This window comes from Ictidomys tridecemlineatus, chromosome 5 (assembly GCF_052094955.1).
Source record: "Ictidomys tridecemlineatus isolate mIctTri1 chromosome 5, mIctTri1.hap1, whole genome shotgun sequence".
Taxonomy (NCBI): Eukaryota; Metazoa; Chordata; class Mammalia; order Rodentia; family Sciuridae; genus Ictidomys; species Ictidomys tridecemlineatus.
This window is the reverse complement of record NC_135481.1, coordinates 77,966,899-77,982,913: the sequence shown is the minus strand read 5'-3', so window position 1 is coordinate 77,982,913 and position 16,015 is coordinate 77,966,899. Positions and strand designations below refer to the sequence as shown.

At 35.1% G+C, this 16,015-nt stretch overlaps 1 protein-coding gene across 12 annotated transcripts in view; it reads right to left on the bottom strand.

The window, feature by feature from the left end:
- Nucleotides 1-16,015, bottom strand: part of Slc25a21 (solute carrier family 25 member 21) — a 497,747-nt gene that overhangs the window by 291,122 nt on the left and 190,610 nt on the right. For 4 of the 12 annotated variants that reach the window (XM_078050204.1, XM_078050210.1, XM_078050203.1 and 1 more), the window contains one exon: nt 11,292-11,384. The exons of the other annotated variants lie outside the window; for them this stretch is intronic. The gene's annotated coding sequence lies outside the window, so the exon portion shown is untranslated. The remainder of the gene's footprint in view (nt 1-11,291; nt 11,385-16,015) is intronic. 12 annotated transcript variants of the gene reach the window in all.

Here is a 16,015-nt window from a genome sequence, read left to right as displayed (position 1 = left end):
ATAAAAATAGGAAAAGAAGAACTTAAATTATCACTATTTGCGGATGACATGATTCTATACCTAGAAGACCCAAAAGGGTCTACAAAGAAACTACTAGAACTAATAAATGAATTCAGCAAAGTGGCAGGATATAAAATCAACACTCATAAATCAAAGGCATTTCTGTATATCAGCGACAAAACTTCTGAAACGGAAATGAGGAAAAACACTACATTCACAATATCCTCAAAAAAAATAAAATACTTGGGAATCAACCTAACAAAAGAGGTGAAAGATTTATACAATGAAAACTACAGAACCCTAAAGAGAGAAGTAGAAGAAGATCTTAGAAGATGGAAAAATATACCCTGTTCATGGATAGGCAGAACTAACATCATCAAAATAGCGATATTACCAAAAGTTCTCTATAGGTTTAATGCAATGCCAATCAAAATCCCAACAGTATTTCTTGTAGAAATAGATAAAGAAATCATGAAATTCATATGGAAAAATAAAAGACCCAGAATAGCAAAAGCAATTCTAAGCAGGAAGTGTGAATCAGGTGGTTTAGCGATACCAGATTTCAAACTATATTACAGAGCAATAGTAACAAAAACAGCATGGTACTGGTACCAAACAGGCGGATGGACCAATGGTACAGAATAGAGGACACAGAGACTAATCCACAAAGTTACAACTATCTTATATTTGATAAAGGGGCTAAAAGCATGCAATGGAGAAAGGATAGCATCTTCAACAAATGGTGTTGGGAAAACTGGAAATCCATATGCAACAAAATGAAACTGAATCCCCTTCACTCGCCATGCACAAAAGTTAACTCAAAATGAATCAAGGAGCTTGATATCAAATCAGAGACTCTGCATCTGATAGAAGAAAAAGTTGGCTCCGATCTACATATTGTGGGGTCAGGTTCCAAATTCCTTAATAGGACACCCATAGCACAAGAGTTAATAACAAGAATCAACAAATGGGACTTACTTAAACTAAAAAGTTTTTTCTCAGCAAGAGAAACAATAAGAGAGGTAAATAGGGAGCCTACATCATGGGAACAAATTTTTACTCCTCACACTTCAGATAGAGCCCTAATATCCAGGGTATACAAAAAACTCAAAAAATTAGACAATAAGATAACAAATAACCCAATCAACAAATGGGCCAAGGACCTGAACAGACACTTCTCAGAGGAGGATATACAATCAATCAACAAGTACATGAAAAAAAGCTCACCATCTCTAGCAGTCAGAGAAATGCAAATCAAAACCACCCTAAGATACCATCTCACTCCAGTAAGATTGGGAGCCACTATGAAGTCAAACAACAACAAGTATTGGCGAGGATGTGGAGAAAAGGGTACACTTGTACATTGCTGGTGGGACTGCAAATTGGCTCGGTCAATTTGGAAAGCAGTATGGAGATTCCTGGGAAAGCTGGGAATGGAACCACCATTTGACCCAGCTATTGCCCTTCTCGGACTATTCCCTGAAGACCTTAAAAGAGCGTACTACAGGGATACTGCCACATTGATGTTCATAGCAGCACAATTCACAATAGCTAGACTGTGGAACCAACCCAGATGCCCTTCAATAGATGAATGGATAAAAAAATGTGGCATTTATACACCATGGAGTATTACGCAGCACTAAAAATGACAAAATCGTGGAATTTGCAGGGAAATGGATGGCACTAGAGCAGATTATGCTAAGTGAAGCTAGCCAATTCCTAAAAAACAAATGCCAAATGTCTTCTTTGATATAATGAGAGCAACTAAGAACAGAGCAGGGAGGAAGAGCAGGAGAAAAAGATTACCATTAAACAGAGACATGAGGAAGGAGGGAAAGGGAGAGAAAAGGGAAATTGCATGGAAATGGAGGGAGACCCTCATTGTTATAAAAAATTACATATAAGAGGTTGTGAGGGGAATGGGAAAATAAACAAGGAGAGAAAAAAAATAAAATAAAATAATAAATAAATAAATAAATAAATATAATGCTCATCAAAATGTACCTGCCAGTACCTCAAATCTTATCAAGGAAGACTTGATTTTTCCTTTTGAGTGGTAGATTAATTTTAGAATGAAACCACAAGCTTCATGGGTTATTGATCTATATAAGTCACCAATTAACTGGAAATCAGTTGCATTTTCATTCTTCATAATTCACAGCCATGAACTATAGGTCAGAAAAATAGATTTTTCTCTCCTTTGTGTTTGTGGTTCTCCCACATTCTCATAAATGAAAACTTTCTTCTTTGGTTTTTATACAATGTTCCTATGTACATGATAAGCCTCAGGAGGGCAGGAATCTTATCTATCTCTACATAGCACCATGGACTGTCCTAAACACATACTAGCACTTCTTAACCATTGTTGGATAGGGTCAGTAAGAAAGAACTTTTTGAAAAAAAATATATATATATATATATATAATTATTAGATCTGAAAACTCTGAGGTTTGTACCTACAAATTATGCATAACCTCTTTGCATATACAGAAGGGCTACTAGCAGATGATGCTTTTTACTAAACACTCAGCTTTGTTTGTAAAAGTACTGTATACTGTTATTGCTGTGTCTCTATGCCTATGAAAAGGATGTAAAATGATGTACAAATTAAATATCAGTGGTATCCAGCAATGATAAATATGCACTGAGTGATGGGTACTGGAAGAATAAGTGAGGAATGACAGTCATCATGTCTGCCCTTTGGGAGCCTGCCCTCGTGGGTAAGGAGGACAGCATTGGGCATGAGAGAGAGAGAGAGAGAGAGAGAGAGAGAGAGAGAGAGAGAGAGAGAGATACAATTTCCAATAACATGTGGCAGGACAAACTTTCCTCAAATGGTGACCCAAACAGTTGCAAAATGGAAAAGACATTCACTACAAGCACCTTGAGTTGAGAGCTGTCACTTAAACAAGGCTCAGGCTTCTCTCTAAACCAAGGATGGAAAGATGAGTCACAGTTAAGAAGTAAAGCAAGGGAAGAATATGTATAACTGAGTGAATGGCATATACACCACCACTCTTGGCAAATACCATGACCCAAAAGCATGCCAGAGAAAAATAATTTCTTAATTTGAGGTAAAGTGAAAATGTTTCTGAAAGCAAAAGGAAGTCTAGCAAACTCTAATGTCACTTATTATTATTATGCAACTCCATATGCAACCGTATTTTTTCCCTTACAGTACTTTCTCTCTCTCTTTTTTGTTATTATTATTATCATTATTATTACAGTGCTGGAGATTGAATCCAGCCCCTCTTGAATGCCCTCATAGCCCTTTCCCCCTGGACTGACAGCAGAGCTAAGACTCTGTTCTGAGAGTGGGAGGTCCTGTTGATGGACAAGCAGTCACTGGTGAGTCACAGTCAGTCATCCTGACAAGCCCAGGTTATTATTACATGTAGTGGAGCAGTGAATTCAATGGTTAGAAACGGAATGGAGAGAGCCTGAGAAAGGCGGTGAGGTGGCCTTGAGGAAAGCCACCTCCGTGGAACAGGAAGTCTTTTCTCTTTTCAGAGCATCATCCATCATGCTGGGGGAAACGGCAGGAACATAACCTACTACTTCTTAATAGGCTTCTGCACAGAGAGTGGCTTTGAAGCAGCAGCTGCCCACAGTAAATTTCACTGACCCTTAGAGCCTTTCTCCAAGTTTTCCAACTGTTTTGTCTCTTGAGCTGCAGCTCAGTGTTGGGTCCAAGTTACAGCACCTGACTAAACTAAGAAGCCTGCCCGGTATGAGAATGGAAAGTGTTCGGTGATGTTGTCTTTTCTGAGCTACCCCAACAGTGAGACATGATGCCATTCCATCTGGCCATAAAGTGTATTCTTTCCCAGGGAGAAGAAGCCCAGCAAGGGATTTGTATTTTAAGGTCTAGTATTTTACTGTACTCATATCAAAGAAAATACAGTGAAATATAGCCTGATCCCAAGATAATGTAGCCAAGGGGTAAAGTCTTCTCAAAAAAAGCAGAATTAATAATTCTAATCAGACTAAAGTCCTTTAGAATTCATTCAGGTTTTAATTTTTTAATTGTGAAGTTTCACAGACATTTAAAAAATCAAAGACTGGTGTCAGAAATAATTAATGTAGAAACAAAATATATCTGAAAATTCATCTTTTTCCTCTTCTGAATTATTTTATAACAATTCCAATTAAATTAGAAAATATGGTACTAATGTATAAAACAGATACAAATTAATGAAATAAATAAACATGTTGACTTTGACAACCAAGGTTCCAAACCCTCTGCTGACACAGCTCGTATGCTGAGCTGCTTTTCCTGGAGTGGAGGTAGATCTGCTTGGCTGTTCTATGTATCTTAGAGCCCTGTGGGCTATGGAAGACCTTTATGAAACAAGAGGGCGTGACTACAGACCACAGTCTACCAGACACGTGGAGGCCTGAAATCACACTGTGGGTTTTATTGTTTTGACTAAGCTGATTATTAAGAACCCTTAGAATCTCAGTTTTATTCTTTAGTTCTTCCACCCCAAGCAGGGCATAAAGGAAAGTTTTAAAGGCACAAGTTCTGAGTCATGTTCTCAAGGGCAAAATGACTCTCAGCACTGTCTCTGATTACCTTAGACAAAGAATCAATAAATTCTTATAAAAGTTGTTGCAATTTGATTTTTTTCCTTAATGAAGACATCTCCTTTGGTTTCTATTAACTTTCCTTAGTCATAAAAATTTGAGGGGGGAAATGGTATATCAATTATTGTTATTATGAAGAGAAATTCTTAACATAGCTTGCTAATAGTAAGAATTGTGTTCACATCATAATAATGATTATCATAGTGCATATGGGTTAGACAAAGATCATAGAATAGGTACTTTTTATACTTCTCTCCTGAAGCCTGGAACCTTCTGCTGGTTCAGGAATGGTGTGCCCAGAATAGGTGCTCAAGAAACAATGACTGATGGGATAGTGATTGAATGGGTGAGCCAGTGAACATAATTCACTTACATATGTACATGAAAGTTATTGAGTCATAGTCATGTCTTGCATGTATACACCTTTAGACCAACTTCAAAGTAAAGTAAATATGCAATTAATTTTATATTTTAATTACTAGTGTAATAAACTCAACTAATTATGAACTACTATGAACCCATAAGTAGAAAGAATTAAACCAATAATTACCAGTATACCTGAAGAATAGCATTACTAATTAGCACTTTATCTCCATATGCTAAGTGAAAAGGAAAATAACAAGCCAGTTCAGGCTGAAGAAAGAACCAGATAGACACAGATCCTAAGCAGTAAGTTCTAAGTTTCAAGACAGTTCTCATTCCATGCTTACATGGATTGAACCACTTGAAATTGTTGTTTTTGTTTCATTTCTCAACTGTCATCAGTTTCATATGGGTGAACCTAATGTTTTCATGTCAGTATTCTTGTGTTGATCTAAAAATAAAGGTAAGAAATTAGTATAGGTTAGGTGCATTATAAGTATTTAACTCTTTGAAGAGCTCTTAAATAAAGTCCTTCAAAAATTTTCAGCATCTTTATATTTATAAGTCTGTATTTATATATTCATTTTGTACATTTAAATATTCATACATTGAAGGCATTCATTTGGCTCATACCCATAAAGACTCAAATACTTTTTTTGGTGGGGGGGTGTATACTGGGGATTGAACTCAGGGATACTCAACCACTGAGCCACATCCCCATCCCTATTTTGTATTTTACTTAGAGAAAGGGTCTCACTGAGTTGTTTAGTGCCGCACTGTAGCTAAGGTTGGCTTTGAACTCAATCCTCCTGCCTCAACTTCCTGAGCCGCTGGGATTACAGGCATGCATCACCATGCCCGGCTTCAAATACTTCTTAGCAGAATAAATATATATATCTCTATTTAAAACATTCTTTTAAATTTTTAAAGTTAAGTTATATATGTAAGCTCATAGTCATGCAAACTGAAATCAACTAAGTACCTTCAGCTTTTCCCTATTAGTACAGAAGTGGCAATACCAGGCTTCCAGGTAATTATTTCTACTTTCCTTCTCAGGGTCCTAGTTGGAAAAGGGAGATCTTGAGTTTCAGACTATTGCAAAAGTAAAGAAATACTGGCTGTGATTATTGTGTTAAAAAGAGGATGCATATAAACAGAGATATTGAAGATTACTTTTTAATTTTGTATGTGTGAGTTTGTATGTATATATCTATATATGTGCATCCCATATTTCAAGACATATAATATTTATTAAATACCAAGAATGTATAAATACTATACTGTTCTAAGGGAGAATACAAAAATAATTAAGACACTGTATCATAAATTCCTGCCATAAAGAGAAAAGTAAACACAACAAACAACAAAGGAAGGCAAGAGTTAACACATAAAGAAAAAGAATAAAGAAAGTAAAAATTCACTAGTAGGTTTTTGGGAGGGGAAGGTAGCATAATCAAGGATAGCTTTATGGAGAAGTGGCATTTGACTAGTACCCTGATAGTTCATGACTCAAGAAGGAGATTTAGAGAACTGACAGAAAAAGGAACATGAGAAAAATAATAGAGAGGACCATAAAGGCAGAGAGAGATCAGAGAAATTCAAAACTGCCCAAAGTATATGGAGGTATAGAGGACAGCATGGAAGAGAAAGGTAGAAGAAAAATTTGGTTCTTAAATATGGAAGATCTTAATTAAAGGAAAGAGTTTATTATGTACACAACAGAAAAACAACTATTAGAGCTACACTTAAGGAAGAAAAATCCAGCAGCCATATGCAAGCTAATGGAGAATGACAGGAAGCAAAAAGGCTGGAAGTGGTACATATGGTGGTAGGGTGGCAAGGTGGGAAATGAATTATGTCAGGAACGTGGAGGAGGAGAAAAGTCTCGAGGACTGCAAAGATGTAAGCCTAGAACTGAGCAAATGGATGTGAAAAACAGCATAGGCTGCTCAATGGACGGGTGGCCAGCCAAATGTGGGGAAAAAAGGAGGCATAAGGTGAAGAACATGCCAAAGTTTCAGGGTAGGATGACTAATTAGTTCCATAAACAGAAACAGGTATGTGGTGATTTTATTGTATTAGAGGGACTCTGATGTAAAGGTGTTTAGCAGGAGACAGGGAAGACAGATTTAGGTTCAGGAGACAGACAAGGGCCCTTTTAGAGTTCACTTCCTAGAGTTGAAAATTAATAATTTATTGATTTGTAAATATTGAATAACTAATAAAGGTCAAGTTTTCTCTAAAAGAATCCAATTTAAAGTGTAATAAATTATAATAGTTAAATGATACAATTAGATTGTAAAGTGAGTTTTTAAAAATCTAAGGAAAGAATAGAAAAATGAGCTGCAACCTCACAGGAAAAAGGAGAAAGAAAATAATACAAAATAATTCATTCAAAGGATGAAGACTGGAAACTTAATTGGGTCAGAAGGAGAAGAAATTAAAGCAAATTCAATTTTCAACTCAAAACTTTAAAGGATACAGTCAAATGTTGTGCTAAAATAAGAAGTTGTCTAAGAATGGGTAAGAATATTTGGGACAAGTCTATTCATTTTAGAGTTTAAGGAAACATATAAACAAAAAGAAAGAACATTTTAATAAGAGGATTTGACAAATTCCAGAAGAACTGAGTGGAAGTGAAATAAAAGGATACTGGGATAGGTTCACCAGAAATATGTGTTTGAGAGATGGAAGGAGATTTGTTTTTCCAGTGTTAATTAAACTAATCACCAGTATTTAAGGTTTACTGACTCCTGGTAATCCCAAGTTCTAGAATGACTTAGATGTTAACAGACATGCTCCGGCATTATTTCCACACATAGTCAGCAACTGCCTTTTCTTGTTAGAAAAATGAGTCACGCTCTCTCTTAGATATCCTCTCTACTCCTCCCTTTTTAGTTTTTAAATAAAATTCTGAAAAGGTGGCATGTACCAAGAAAATAACTCAAAATAATTCATTTTGACAACTTTTCTAGATTTGAGAGCTTGCCTTAAAAAAATTTAATAGCAGTAAATTATTTAATTTTTCTAATCACTTCAGACAGCTGCCAAATATTCTGAAAGCTTATATGTTTTTGAGGCTGCAAATACTTTGCTATGAAAACTTATGTATCCTAGAAAATTGGGCCATTTGAAAGTCCAATTTTGCAAGACTACAAACAGACAACAATAGCTGCATAAAACTTAATTCATATGGAACTACAGTAGCTTGACCATGTGATACACAAGAAGCAATCCAGTATGCATATCTACCTGTCACTTAGTATCATCATATGTTGTGCAGTTGTTAAAGGGGATGAAACTCTGTGACAATGGCAAATTGAGAATATATGGAAAGGTACAGGTCACTCTGAGATGTACTTAAATGTATATCAGTCCCTGTGCAGGTTTAATGAAGGCTTTATTTTTGTCTTGCCAACAACCAAAGGCAAAAATTAGAAACTTTATCTGTGATAATCACTATACTATGTCAAGTTACAAGTATGAACTTGGAGTTTTTTGAGCCAAAAAACTATAAATAAATAAATAAATAAACACACACACACACACACACGCATATAGCTAGAATATTGATAGATATCTCAAGTAATCCAATAAAATAAGTTCAAGAATAGCATCTTGAACTTGAATAGCTTAATTGTCAATGTGGAGTTTGAATATATAATACAAAAACCCAAGTAATAAATAAAAGGCAATAAAACTTGGACTTAGGATGAGAAAGAAGAGATAATAATAGTGCCTGACATTTCAAGTAGGACTTGATCAAGCTGGGTCCTCTGACTCTTTGACCCATGAATGAGGCAATGATGATGATGAAGTGATGATGAGAATGATGACTGTAATTTTTAAAGCACTTGCTAAGCATACATTATCCCATTTAATCCTCACAACAATTCAATAAGGAAAATACTTTAATTATTCTTATTATGCAGATGAGGAAATTGACGCTTTCTGGAACTCCTGACAGGATATACAAGGCCAGGCAGAAGACAGAAAGACACACATAAAGATTTGACTGACAGTATCAAAAAAGAAACACCTACAAAAGAAAGATGTCAAAGAATGAGGAAGCATGGTAGAATACCAAAGTTTACATTATAGTTAAAGTCATTGGAAATTCAGTATAAAAAAGAAAAAAATTAAGAGGATTTTTTTTCTTCCAACAGGCTGTTCTCCACCTAGAAAATTAAGAAGTTGGCTTTTTGTTTGTTTGTTTTCTGCATATTTGCATTGTTTGTAAAGATAATCTTGTTCAATATTTACAGATTTAAGAGAGTACATGTTGGGGCTGTGGTTGTAGCTCAGTGGTAGAGTACTTGCCTAGCATTTGTGAGGCACTGGGTTTGATCCTCAGCACCAAATAAAAATAAATAAATACAATGAAGGTATTGTGTCCATCTACAACTAAAAACAAATTTTAAAAAATACATGCATTAAAGTTTTACAAATTCAGCTGGTAAAATGTTTGCCTGAGGTACTACGTAGACAAAGCTTGGTGTTTCAGCTATTTTTCAAATAATCTTGTTTTATCCAAGACATATATGTATCATTGTCCAAATCCTGAGGTGACCCAAACATACAGTTCTGTCTTCTCTATGGCAACACCAGTGGTACTTCCAGCAGGTGATAAATGGGAAACAACCTGAGGGTTATGGTTGATATCAGTGAGATGACCAAGCAATAGACATAGGAGGGAAAAATCAAAGTTCATGACACCCTGCAGAAGTAGAGTCACAGGAAGAAACAAACTAAAAATGAGAGTTGCAGAGAAAACATCTGTAAGCAGTGCTACTGTTGGGGGAGGCAAACTCTCAAGCAGTTCCTTGCCAGGCAGTGTCAATGTAAACCAACACCTCAGCCTTGGGAATTTTTGCGCCAGATCAAAAGGACAGCAGCAATGCCATCTGCTGTTTGCTTAGAAAAATGGTAACAGCAGATGTTTTCATGTGCTGACCTGCCATCCCTTGACTAAGAGGCCACTTGAAAAATAATCATGAAATAGCACAAGAGAAACATCTGCACAATGTACAAAAGACCACCAATCATGCAGCATAGGAAAGAAGAAACATGCAATGAGCCCATGAAATAATTGTAGGCAGGTCCACCAAAAGTGGTGGAGGTTCTTCACATGTGCATGTCATATGAGAACATATAAAGTTGAGATCAGTACTGACCACAGAGTGGTCAAAATGCTCCCTGTGGACCTGAGTAAAGTCAGTAAGTAAACACTAATTTACTTCAAATATCCCCAAAGGTTCAAAGCTACATGTTCATTTCTGTTTTCTCTTTGTTGTTGTCTATGCAATCATTTGATTTTTTTTTTGACCCATATTTTTGGCATCACTGGAATTAAATGATTAGTGGTTCCTGAAGAACAAGCCATGACCTGTAGATGAAAAAACCCTAATGCACAGTGCCTATGCAATGGGATGTCAGGATGTGGTGAGAGGATTTGCATCTCACCTCTCCTGGTACCCTGAGCTCCAAGAGGACCTCACATCCAGAGTAAGGTTAATGCAAGTAAGGACTTTGGAAAATGCTGAGTCACTTGCCAGCCACCAGGTGAGAAGGCAGAAACTCTGCCTCAGAAGGAATCAAATGTCATTTAGGATTTGCACCTGAAGCATACTTCCCTTTCTTTTGTGGCCACATCTGCCAGCCTATGCAATTTCATCCTCTTGCTTGGAGAGACCTGCATGAAAAATTCTACACATCTCTTCTGCCACCTTATTGGCTACAAGTCCTAATGCCCTATTTCCCACCACCTAGTCATCACCTCAACCTCAGCCACTCAAGTGACCTGCTCACTTATACCTCGAAATAAATGTTATTTGAGAAATACAGAATCAAAAGCATAAGTTTTTCCATTATTCACATGGAAAACAAAAGTTTATATGACTTGTATTTCCCCTGCAACATGTATAACTTTAAGATTTTGCATTCAAATTCTGTCAAGACACAAATAGTTAAATTCACATAACTATTTGTTCTCTCTTCTTTTATTTCTATGATCAAATAACCTGTTGCCCAATCTGTCTTTAATAGTTTCGGTTTTGGTTTTTGTAATGGGGAGGAAAAGTGGCATTGGCTCATTTTGAAATGAAAACTTCCTTTTCCTTCCTGTTCTGAAGAAGGTGTTCTCTGTTAACAAGAGATGAGAATTCTGTATCAGTTTTTTGCTTAACAAAACCCCAGCTCACAGTATATGCTTCCGTGTTTGAAAAAATAAAGGGTTTTCAGGAAAGGTCTTACTGAAAATGAAAATGCCTGTTATATCATCACACAACCATCAGAAATAATAAAGAATCTCCCTAAGAATGAAACACAAAATTGGTAGGTACCTTGAATTCTCTAGTGGCTGCCCCCACCTCTTCCCAAATTCTTGGCAAAGCAGAATGGTTGGTGATTCCTCTTATCTCTTGTGGTAAGACAACCTTGGGAGGAAAATATCACAACATAATAATTTTCTTGGTTCTAACACAAGTACCTTGGTTCTAACACAAGTAGGAGTCTTGTAATAAAGTTTGTTTTCTTAAAGCCTATCAATTATATAACATAATCTATGATACTATTCATTTATACCACACATCATTACCAAAAAGAAACAGAACTAACATAACACTTAATCTTAAAACTAAAGAAGATTTTTGTCTCCTTCAATGTTGTGGTCTTTTAAAGACAAACACATAGCATTAGTGTCTTTCTTTGGCACTTTAGGAATACCTCTTTTGAATATGCCCTTGGAGCTTTGGCTTCCCCTTCCACTCCCCACATTTTCTCTCTCTTCTTTTCCCCTTGCTCTTCCCTTCCTTCCTTTCTCCTCATTGGTCACAAAACTTTTCTTTTGAGAATTAATTTGAACTTTGTAAATGTCAAAATATCACCTGGAGGCACCACTGGCAATAATATGATCACACTGTACACCATTTGGTTAAAATCAAAACATGAGTATAAGATGCTATATAAGTGATTAGTTGTTTGCTTCGGTGACTCAACTTAGCACTAAGGGTAAAACAAAAATATTTTGTGCAGTGGTGTGACTGCTGCAAAAATTCTAAGATGGCAATTATTAGGGGTAATACTTATCTATATATATTTAATTTCTATTTTTTGATGATTCTCATTCCTCAAAATAAAGTGTAAAGTCCTATATAATGTAAAACTGAAAAATATAATAATTTTAGTATGCTCTAGAATACTATAATTACTTGACTCAGAAGGCTAAGTTTTATATATTGTGTATCATTTCCTATTTCTTATTTGGTTATTCTCAAAATAGATTGGAAGAAAATTTCCTATCCTGGAAGAATCTGATAATCTCAATGCCTAAGAAATTCATTAACCATAAATTCAACACATTGCTACGTCAGTGCATTGTTAGCTACCTTACTGTGGTCACTGCTATCCAGCAGCTATTTTTAGTCCTTAAAATTAAATCATTTACCATAGGAAAACAATATGCTCTAACAGGTTAGACTGCATTACACTGGTACTGTCAAACACATATTTGCCAAGTATCTGGTCCATCAAGGTACTCAAACAAAGTAGAATATAGGATCTTTACATCCAAGTTTGTTATTACTGCACTGAGAAACAACTCAGCCAAAAGTATCAGTAAAAATTAATAGATTATGAAGTGATCCAAACAACTAGCTGAGGCAGTATTTCAAAAAATTTGTTGCACTGTCTAAAGTAAAAAATGTTTGGGGGCTGGAGTTGTGGCTCAGTGGTAGAATGCTCACCTAGCATGTGTGAGACACTGGGTTTGATCCTCAGCACCACATAAAAAATAAAGAAAGAAAGTAAAGGTATTGTGTCCATCTACAACTAAAAAAAATCTTAAAAAAACCTTTTTAATTGGCCAAATAAATAATGGATCATGGAGAAAAAATCCAGATTCTCAAAACCCAACATATAAATTAAACATGGTGCTCTCATCTGTGTAACTTTCTGTAGAGAGATGGGTATCCTGTACAGAGTAGAGGATCTTCAGAAAATACTCTCTAAGCTGCTGTCTGGAAGCAAATTCTTTTTTGATTAAACAATAAATTCCTATAGATTATTAGCCCTATAAAATCCTGGAAGACAGAATCAGTGTATCTTCTGAGTGTTTCTTTAGACCTAGAGAAACCCTAAGGGCAAAGACGATTTTTTTTTTTAGTGGCGTATGAGATGACACCATCACAGAACAGGTTTTCCTTTACCTTCCTTTTATTTACTAAGACACATCCTGGGTATATACAATAACAACTATCAAAAAATCACTGAACTAAAAGCATTTGATCTTCTCAATATACAACTAGCTATCTGATGTATTAACTGAATTTACTCCTTACTATTTTACTGAACTGGATGATCATTTTGGCACCATACAAATAATACTCTACATTTTCTGTCAGCTATCCCAATTATTTTATACTTTTTGGAGTATGATGACAGTAATCCTATAAAGTCAAATATTCTGGAAAGTTCTTACAAAATATAGAGAATGTCTGTTATTATCATCATGATGTGATGTTATTACTTATAGGTAAGAGTAAAATTTCAGCACCAAATTCAACTTTAGAACTGATTTTAGAATCTTTTTAAAGAATTTATGCACTGAGGAAATTGTTTCAGAATGTACCATCACAGAAAGCATGACTCAGGGATTAAAATTATTCATTATGTATTATTCATATATCATTCTTAGTGTGAATAAACCTGAAGTGTACAAAAAAATAGAAAAATATTATTAACTACATCAATACAGTAACTTTATTTTCATCCTATTGAGATCATACTCATAAATCAAAGAACAAAATTTTATAAGCACAGAAGTGTTTGAATAATAGAAGTTTTAACTAAGACAGCTAAACAAGACTTCTAACTTATGGGGTTATCAAACACAACAGAAAAAAAATGAAAGTTAAAAAGTAGACAAGTAGACCAATTTCAAGGCTCTAAAATTAAGATAAAACACCAGGAGACAGGAGGTTGGAAAGTCAGTTCAGCCTTCAAAGACTATGTGGTCTCCAAAGATATCAAGAAGCCAGGGTCAAGAAAAACAAGATTAAAATTAAATCCACTGAGGCAGGGCAGTGGAAATGCCCTATTCCAAAATTATGAACTTCCCCAAATGATAAGGAGAAAATTCCAATAGATAAAGGAAAAATGCATATAGAAAATCATTCACTAAAGTAACTTATTTAGTTACTTAGTTACCTTTACTTTATTTAACATAGTAAAAATCACCCTGAGGCAAAAACTGAAGATGGTAATAAGATGCCTGCATGAAGAAGCATGATAAAGAAGAGCACAGGTATTGCTAAAATTCCATCTCTATGTGTGATGATCAGGTTCTATCTATCTTGTAGATGCCAAAGAGCTCTCATCTTCATTAAATGTTGTAGTTAGCCAGAAATTTCTATTCTGCACATGCTGCCTCCCTTGGTTTTGAGCAAAAAAATAAAAATAAAAATAAAAAGACTTGTTCCTGTGCCAATGTGCTTTTATTTGATTCTTCTGATAACACAGAAACCCATGAGGTCGGTGACATAACTCTCCAAGAGTCTAATACATTATTAGGAGATTTTTTAATTTGCTAATACAAACACACCAATAAATAATAAACCTTTTATTTTAAGAAATGCATTTGTTTGTGCTACTCTACTTTTCCAGGCCTAAATTAAAGCAACATTTAAAAAATATATTTCTTAAAATTGACCACAATAATGTTAATAATCATCATAAAATATGAATAAATAACGCTTCAATATAAACATCTGATCTTTTATCTGATATTAAGTGTCTCTAGATGTAAATACCTATAAAATTCTTAAGTGGAAAAGTTATTTTTCTTTTCACTTGAATCTTGAATGCAAGATTTTTGAAACATGATATAAAAGTCTTCTAGACAGCATGTACTAAAGGAACACATTTTAGGTAAATAGTCCATATTTCTGAGTTCACTTTCACAGCATTGCTTCATCCTTTTCCTCACCTAAAACTAAAACTTAGATATGGAAAGAAGGAACCATAAGTCTGTATGCCACACCTGCTTTACTTCACAAATATTTTGGGATGCCTATTTATACATTAGGCCTTGGTGTAGGTGCTAATATAGAGCAGTTAACAAAACAGACTCAGGTCATTGTCCTTGAATATAAAATGTGTTTCTTAAAGGTCTTTTGGTAAACAAAGAAAGGTCTACTTCCATGAGTTTGCTAAGGCTCCCATAATAAAACACCAAAGACTGGGAGGCTTAAGCAATGGAAATTTATATTCTGCTAGTTCTGGAGTTTGGATGTCCAAGATCAGGAGTTGGCTGGATTGGTTTCTACTAAGGCTTTTTCCTAAGCTGCCAATAGCTACCTTCTCACTACTTTGTTCTCACATATTTGTCTTTCTGTGCACACATGTATCCCTGTGTCTCTCTAATTTCAATTTCTTCTTCTTATAAGGACTCTGAAAAGGAGCCCACTCAAATGGTTTGATTTTTGTTTAGTTACCTCTTTAAAGATTTATCTCCAAATAAAGTCATATTCTGGGGTAATGAGAGTTAGGACATTAACCTACAAATATAGGAGATGGGGGAGGGTGGCACAATTCAGCTCATAAAAATACTACTATAAATAGACTGTACTTTAACAGGAACATATCTTTATTTCACTTTCCTTATTAAAAGATAGTTTTTCTGGTTACAAAATTCTAGGTTTACAACAATATAAAAATGTTATTCCACTATCTCCTGGCTTCCATTGTTGCCCAAAAGAAGTCTGCTGTTGTTCAACTTTAATTGCTTTTTAAATAATTTGTGTTTTCTCTTTGGCCTTTTTACAGTTTCTCTTTTTGTCTTTGTTTTATTGAAGTTTCATTATGATATGTGTATACAGATTTTTAAATTTTGCTTGATATACTAGGTTAGTGCTAGGTTTATTTGTGGAGGAGTACATGCTTGAGCTGTTTTTACACATCTGGTTTTTTTTTTTATATATATTGCTGCTCTTCCATTATCCTTATTATAACTCCTAGACATTATATTAGATGTGTAGTGAACCTTTGAATTGCATTCTCCATGTCTCTC